Here is an 8,942-nt window from a genome sequence, read left to right on the forward strand (position 1 = left end):
GAAAAAAGTCCTTTTGAGCAAAGTTGTAGCAGGACGAGCCACAGACAAAACTCCTTAGACACCGAGTTAAAAAAGGAAGGGGTTTATTCGGCTGGGGGCATCAACAAGACTCCTGTGTCAAGAGCCAAGCCCCCTGAGTGAGCAATTCCTGTCCCTTTTAAGAGCTCACAGCTCCAAGGGTGTGTGTGTGAGAGGGTCGTGATTGAGCAAGCAGCGGGTATGTGACTGGGGGTTGCATGCACTGGTAATTAGATCGGAACAAAACAGGATAGGGATTTTCACAGAACATTTCTATACAATGTCTGTAATCTACAGATAACATAACTGATTAGGTCAGGGTTCAATCTTTAACTACCAGGCCCAGGGTGCAGCATCAGGCTGTCTGCCTGTGGCTTTTATTTCTGCCTTTTAGTTTTTACTTCTTCATTCTTTGGAGGCAGAAATTGGGCATAAGATGATATGAGGGTGGTCTCCTCCCTTATTCCCCCCTTTTGAGACTCTCATTCATTTTATTAGTGGGAGTTCTCACTTTCATTTTCACTACTAATGTCTTCTTACAAGACAGATCAATAGTGATTCATATAGTACACTTGTGCTGAAGCATTTTGGTGAACTAAGGTAGCAACAAAACTTTTTATCATTTGAAGAAGTACAGGTAGCAAACAAGGGAGCAGTAGGCAGGTTCCTATTATTATTATAACTCCTACTATAAGAGTTTTAAAACCTCTTAGTGCTGGGAACCATTTTCTAAACATAGCCTCAGGATCAAATCCATGCCACATTTGCACAGGCACATGTGCCAGTTTTGTCATATCTCTGTCTTCAACTACTTGCCCTTGATCATCTATGTGTAGATAGCAATTAGTAAGGTTAAATTTCCCACAGACCCCTCCTTCAGCTGCTAGCAAGCAGTCGAGAGTTAATCTATTTTGATAGATAGCATTTCTCATCTGAGTTTCTTGCCAGGCCAGAATAGTCAAGGCTCTGCCAGTTGTATTAGTGGTTATTTCCAAGACAGCTTGTAACCGTATGATTCAGTTGATCATGTAAATGGGGGTCTGGTATCCCTACGAGTCATCTTGTGCTCAAGTAGCAGGCCCATAATATTGTATGATTCTCTCAGGGGGCCATTCATCACCTTTCCAATTTCCTTTAGCTATGCTTCTCTTTTCATGGGAAGCATAGACAGGGAAACCCAGGAGTTCACCTGTTTTTATGGGCAGTAGGAAGAAAGATGGTTTAAAAGTGCCAGTAACACAATTACCTGCCCACTGGTCAGGTAATTTGGCATTAAGTTCTATGCCCACATATCCAGTATAATCCAGTGGGGGCTGTCCAGTACTGGTGTGACTCCAGGTGGGTCCACACGGTTTGCAATTTTGGGAATTTACTAAATGAATTTCTCTATGTGTGAGCTGAACTCCACCAAGTGACTGTTTTTGTGATACCATTAAACAGTTTCTGTCCCAGACAACTAAGTTGTCCTACAGGGTGAGTAAATTCTTTTCCTTCTCTAGCTATGCAATATTGTCCAAACAATTGAGGCTTTTAGGACCCAGAAATTATCAGGGTGATTCTTTTGAGCCAGGAATTCATCAGGAGCTGGGTCTGTAGGTACTAATTCTCTGGCTTCCCATGGCCATTGATCTCCCATTATGGTTCCATCCCATACATAACATGAAGTGACACTGAGAGACTGGGCTACATGCTTAGCTAATTGCAAAAACTAATTTCTTGCTTTTCCTGGAATTTCTGGTACTGGTACATCTAGTTCATCATAGAAAGTTTGAAACACTGGCTCAAGAGAGCATTTGTAAATTTCTCCTCGAACCAAGATATTTACTCGAGGATCCAGTCCAGCCCCATCGATTCCTACGGTCACACACTCACCATTTTTTCCAGAGAGGATCAAGGGGATTGGTTATTACTAGCTAAGGGGTTACATTGTCCCTTAGTACAGGAAGGGCCATTTTGTCCTTTCTGAAGGTGGACTGGATCCTTTTCATTTTTTATCCAAGTGGCCTAAATGACACAAGACCAGTATTCACATTCATTTCCACACAGTCCTGATTCATGACAAATGTACTTGTTTTTGGTCATATAGCCTTTTTCCTAGTTAAAAGAGCCACATCCCCTTCCTAACTTATTGCTATTAATCACGGCACAGGCATCAAATTTCAAGATTATGCGTTTGGGCACCCCTTTTTCTTCTGTTCTGGCTAACACTTTACTTATATCATTTATGAGTCCTCACCAGTCTTCAGTCCTTAATCTTATTTCAAAAACTGTGGACATGGGAGGCTCAGAGGGGTCATAACACACATCTGGTCAGTCGTTTACTGGGCTACATACCTTGTACTGGGTGTCATTATATAAACATGTTCCTTTTAAAGTTCTTAGGCATTCACAGTAACTATAGAACAGAAAGATTGTTTTAACTCTTTGCCCTACTTCGGTAACCTGATGTATACACTGAAAGCAGTTTTCCATGCGGGGAAAATCAGTGGAAGTTTCTACTATACAAGTCCAAATTATAAGGAAATTGAGTCCCACGATGATTCTTCTCATGCTTCGGCTGTGCGTAGACCAGTCAGCTTCCGGTTGTGACTGGAGCAGGGCTTGTCCTCCGCCTCAGAGTCACTTTGCAGGGGTTGTCTGGGCTCGGTTTTGCCTCCCAGGTTTCACCAGCTCCAGGTTTCACACGGTTGTGGTGGATCCAGGCTGGGATTCCTTCTATCTTTACAATCGTAGAGGTGGTCAGGATGACGGTCTGAGGTCCTTTCCATCATGGCCGCAAAGGGGCTACGTTCCAGTCCTTGATCCACACGCGATCACCTGGAGAGAAAAGGTGAACTGGGGAGAATAAGCTGATGGGACACCTCTCATTTACTTAAGTTGAGATTGTTGGTGTAATTTTTCCTAAAGCCTGTAGCTGTCACTGTAATTCAATTTCACCTAACTCTTGTGGAGTGACTGGAAGCTCCCATAGTATAAGAGGAGGCCTATGATACAGTATTACATAAGGGGAGTATCCTGTTTTCTTAGAAGGAGTGCATCTAATTTTAAACAATACCATAGGAAGGGCCTGTATCCACTTTAATCCTGTTTCCTGACATACCTTCCCTAAACTATTTTCGATGGTCCGATTCATTAGCTCCACCTTTCTGGAACTCTGAGGTCGGTAGGTGGCATGTAGCTTCCAAGTGATTCCTAACGCCTTTGCTGTCTTCTGTATCAAGTCGGCCACAAACGCCAGCCCGTTATCTGATCTGATTCGTAAGCGCAGTCCAAACCTAGGAATAAGATCTTGGAGAAGCACACGGGTTACCTCGTAGGCCTTTTCAGTTTGTGTTAGATAAGCCTCCACCCACCCAGAGTAAATACACATAAGAACCAGCAAATACTTGTTACCTCCACATTTCGGCATTTCTGTGAAATCCACCTGAAGATCCTCAAAAAGAGCCGCTCCATAAGCTTGTGTGCCAGGTGGAACAGTGGGGTCTTGCCTCGCATTGTGCTGTTGGCAAGTAACACACCATTGTGCTATTGCTTTGGCAAGGGCTGGCAAGTGTGAGACAGAAGTACCAGCCTAATAATTTTTCAAGTGACTCTTGACCTAGATGAGTGGTTTCGTGCACGGCCAATACGACTATGGCTCCCAGCAACTGTGGCACAGCTACTCTCCCATCTGGCAGTCTGATCCATCATCCTTTTATTACTTGCCCACCTTCTGTGTGGAAGAAGTCTTTTTGTTCCTTAGAATAGGTACCAGGTCAGGTGCCTGAGGGAGTAAGGGGGCTACTACTGATGCTTGGTAAGGGGTAGATGCTACTTTTCAAGCTTCTGAATCAGCTCGAGAGTTTCCTAAGGTCACTGAGGTGGAGGCTCGCTGGTGTCCCCTGCAGTGCACAACTGCCACCTTCTGAGGTTTCCACACTACCTCTAATAATTGTAGAAATTCTTGTTGATATTTCATGTTCATTCCCCCAGACCCTTTTCCTTATATAATGCTCCATGCACTTGGAGGGTTAGAAAGCCAATGTAGATGTTTTACAGTCTTACCTTCACTGAGTTCTAGAGCCCGAGTTAAAGCAATGAGCTGAGCCTTCTGGGCTGAAGTGCCCTGTGACAACGGTTTGGCTTCAATGGCAGCATCCAAAGTTACCACCGCATATCTTGCACAACTTTCTGCTTGTGGGTTAATGAAGCTGCTCCTTTCCACGCATAACTCCCAGTCTACTGATTCCCATGGCTGGTCCTGAAGGTTAGGTCTGCTAGAATAGACTGAGTCCAACACCTCTACACAGTTATGCTCGACTGGGCTCTCTGATACTGGGAGCAGGGTGGTGGGATTTAGGGTGTTACAGACTTCAACAGTTTTCTGGGGATTTTCACATAGCAAGTTTTGGTACTTGGTTAATCTAGCATTTGTTAGCCAATGATGTCCTTTGGTATTCAACAAAGTTACCACAGCATGGGGGACCTTTATATTTAGGTTTTGTCCAAGGATTAGTTTATCTGCTTCTTGTGTTAACAGGGCTGTTGCTGCCAGTGCCCTTAGATATGGTGGCCAGCCTTTGGAAAACCCATCTACTTGTTTTGAGAGATAGGCCACTGGCTTTAGCCAGGGCCCCACAGTCTGGGTTAAAACTCCAACTGCCATTTTTTCTCTTTCTGACACATAGAATGTAAAGGGCTTTGTCAAATCTGGTAGTCCTAGGGCTGGGGCCAACATAGGTTTTTCCTTTAACTTACAAAAGGCTTGCTGTTATAGAGGCCCCCATTCAAAATGCTCCTGGTCACCCCACTTTGAAACTCCATACAAAGGTTTGGCTAGTACTGCAAAGTTTGGAATCCATAATCTGCAAAATCCCACAGCTCCTAGGAATTCCCTTACTTGCCTTCTGGTTTTAGGTTCCGGTAGACTGCAAATGACGTGTTTTCTTTCTGATCCCAGGCTGCACTCCTCTTTCTGAATAGTGAATCCCAGGTAGCGTACCTGCTCTCTGCAGATCTGAGCTTTCTTCTTGGACACCTTATACCCACAGTCCTCCAGGTGCTGAAGCAGGGCATCCGTCCCTTTTGCGCACCCGACTGCCATGGAGTGTCCCAGCAGAAGGTCATCCACATACTGAAGCAAGACGCAGCTTAGGTCTTTAGCAGGAAACTTTTGCAGATCTCGAGCCAGGGCCTCCTCGAAGATAGTAGGGGAGTTCTTGAACCCTTGGGGAAGCCAGGTCCAAGTGTACTGAGTAGTGACACCTGACTCCGGATCCTCCCACTGAAAGGCAAACAGCTTCTGGCTCTCAGGAGCTATTCTGATGCTAAAGAAGGCATCTTTTAAGTCCAGACATGTAAACCAGCTGTCCTCAGCCAGTAGCAGCCCTAACAACGTATAAGGGTTAGGAACTGTTGGGTTCAGAGACACTGTAGCAGGTGGAGCAAGGACTTTCCTTAACTAACTGTCCCTTTGCTACTAGTACTGCTGCTGCCTGTCCTCTTAACCACTGTGGGGGGTCCAAAACTAGCTGTAACCAAGAATCTCTATATGGGAACTGATCTGGGTACCCTGGCTTACAGGTTACTCTGTGCCATACCTTCGAGACAAGGGAGCTGTCCAGGCTTCCTTCTAAAGGCCAGCCCACCTCTAATGCTGGCCAGTCTATCTCACACAAAGTTCTAAGTTTTCCTAGTGTCATGGTAACTCCATAGTCTCCCTTAAGTCTCTTTTTGAAAATTTTCCACGTAGTCCCTAGTGGGGTGGGCTTACGTTGTGCCTGAACCATGTTTCCTTGAGACAAAACACCACGCTCACACCACATGCACATCACAAAACAAAGAATAGGTAAAAAGGGCAGACACACAATTTTACAGTTTATGCCAAACCAGAATCAAAACCAAAATCAGAATATCAAGAAATCTAAGCCAGGTCAAAACCAAAACCAAAGTATCACGCAAGCCAAGTCAAGTCAAAAACAAAAACCAAGGTGCCAGTACAGGAACACTGAGGGTGATCAGGCCACACTTCCACTCAAATGGAGTAGGCAAGTTCCCAAGATCAATCCTGTCAAGCAATTCAAACCAAGTCAAAACCAAAACCAAAGTGCCGATAAAGGCACACCGTAGGTGATCATGTTACACTTCCACTCAAACAGAGTGGGCAAGTTTCTAAGACTGGTCCTGTCAAGCAATTCAAACTAAGTCAAAAGCAAAACCAAAACCAAAGTGCCCATAAAGGCATTCCATGGGTGATCGGGCCACACTTTCACTCAAATGGGGTGGGCAAGTTTCAAAGACTAGTCTTACCAAGTTTTAAATGTCCAGACTCCAAGTGCCCATACCTTCCAGGTGTCGATACTCTGCATTGAGCCACTGCGTTGATCCTCCACGGGGGCCTGCCACACACTGTTCTGATGAGGCGTCCCACTGGGGCAAATGCCTACCAGGGAGTGCTCTCAGGATCCACGTCAATCTGGCTGGTCGGAGTCCCCATTAGGGATGCTCCACAGGGCAGGCTTAAGCTGCCTAAGAAGCTGCCTCGCTTCCTGGTCAGGGAATCAAGAAATATGGTAGGACGAGCTGCAGACAAAACTCCTCAGACACTGAGTTAAAGAAGGAAGGGGTTTATTCGGCCGGGGGCATCGGCAAGACTCCTGTCTCAAGAGCTGAGTACCCCAAGTGAGCAATTCCTGTCCCTTTTAAGGGCTCACAACTCTAAGGGGGTGCGTGTGAGAGGGTCGTGATTGAGCAAGCAGGGGGTATGTGACTGGGGGCTGCATGCACCAGTAATTAGATCAGAACAAAACAGGATAGGGATTTTCACAGTGCATTTCTACACAATGTCTGTAATCTACAGATAACATAACCGATTAGGTTGGGGGTCGATCTTTAACTACCAGGCCCAGGGTGCAGTGCTGGGCTGTGGATTTCATTTCTGCCTTTCAGTTTCTCTTTCTTCTTTCTTTGGAGGCAGAAATTGGGCATAATACGATATGAGGGGTGGTCTCCTCCCTTACTGAAGGCATGGGAACTGTACAGTGTAATAAAGAAAATGTGTCTCCCCAAAGTAAAGGTTAGGCATATTTACTGTTTATTATAAAGGTTTCAGATTCCCTAAGCTCAGTATCCCTTTCTGTTTCGAATTCACTGCATGGGCAAGTATCATCTCGCCCTCTTTATATTACTCTGTGGAAACTAAGACTTGAGGAACTCTTGGAAACGGTCATATCTAACTACTGACTAAGTATTTGTATGTGTGTGTGTGTGTGTGTGTGTGTGTGTGACCACAGTTGGATATTATCTCTCTTTACTCAAAATCCAAGAGAAAGAGAATGAGATCATTTGCAAAATTTATTTTAGCTTTAATAGTTTATGTGTATATGTGCATATTTATACCTATGTCTGTACTTATGTCTATGCCTACATCTAACAGAGAAATATATCTATATCTGCATCTATTGATGTCTATGCATCTATAGAGAGATATATCTGTATCTATATCTATTGGTTGAATGTATAATTAAAAATTAATGCTGTCAGAAACAAAAACGGGGTGCCCATATAAGTGAATGACCACATGGTGAGGTGGTATATTACACTGGATGGTTGAATATCAAAAGATATATACAAATATCAAAAGCAATATGAATAAACATCAAAAAATACTTTTGCTGATTAATAAAAACAAGTTATGTCTATAACTGCAGGATGTGTTTTCAGGCAATTCTGGAGAAGCCAAGGCAAAAATGTTTGAAGATGTTCAAGGAAGTGAAGAAGTATAGCGCAGGTGGAAAACAGTGATTAAGAGGTGAAACAATGTGCTCTCATTCTCTTGTGTTGACAGCATCCCTAGATTTTTTCTGGCAAATCATTCCACTTTGCTTTCTTAAAAGAAGCTCTTAAAGTCAACTTGAGCCATCAAGATGAGGATCACCTACAAGAGATGGCAGATGTGGGGGCTAGGAGCATGAGTCGCCACTAAATTAATGTTTGCCTTGTTGTCAACTGTGGACTACCTCTGGATTTTTAAGTAAGAGATAAATACTCTCTTTTTTTGGTTAAGTTAATTATGATGTTTTTAATGATCCACTCTGAAAATGAATGAATCAGAAATTACACTAAATAGCATGATATATGAGTAAATAAATAAAATGAATTAAATTGTCTATCAGTTTGACAAATTTTCAAGAGAATTTTGACAACTGCTATATAATGTAATAATTATACTGTAATATCTTTAATTTTGATATATTAACAGCACATTGTTAAGATGTATTTTCCTCTGTGAAAATGATAATGGCCTGAATTAACAACTGCTTTTAGTTCCATGTTTCCTTCCTGCATACATTTAAAATATGAATACATTTAAACTCATTTCACTTTTCATACTTCTCATATGTTCTTTATGATGCAAACATTTACAGCTACATTGTAAATAATTTCTGGAAAATACAAATTAGAGGTAGTTGGAGGAAAATGTAACAAAAACCAGGGAAGGGTCACGAAGGCCATCTTGGAAGGAGGGAGGTTGTTGGAGTGGAAGACAACTTACAAAATATGATTTGAAGGGTTCCAAATATTGTCTCTGATCTCCACTATTTCTCTCATTCATTAGCAACCAGAACCTAAACATGATTTAAGTATTATTTCTTAAGAAACCTACAGTTAAAGCTGGACTATTAAGAAATCAAATTTATTAATCCATAAATAATTGTTAATTTATTCAATATTTTTTGTTCTTGCTAACTTTTGTCTTTATCCTTTTTCTATCTTATGCTATCAACTTTGTCCTCTATTTTGTAGCATTTCCTTTACTATCCTGAACTATGGACATTTTCCTCTCTTTGTAGCCTTGCCTTCCTTTTTTGTGTATAATTTTCAGACTAACAATTTAGGGGGTTAAGGGGACGGCCTTGATTCCTCTTTCCCCTTTAGTGGTCACT

This window comes from Rhinopithecus bieti, unplaced genomic scaffold (genome assembly GCF_001698545.2).
Source record: "Rhinopithecus bieti isolate Rb0 unplaced genomic scaffold, ASM169854v2 scaffold_6464, whole genome shotgun sequence".
Classification (NCBI taxonomy): domain Eukaryota; kingdom Metazoa; phylum Chordata; class Mammalia; order Primates; family Cercopithecidae; genus Rhinopithecus; species Rhinopithecus bieti.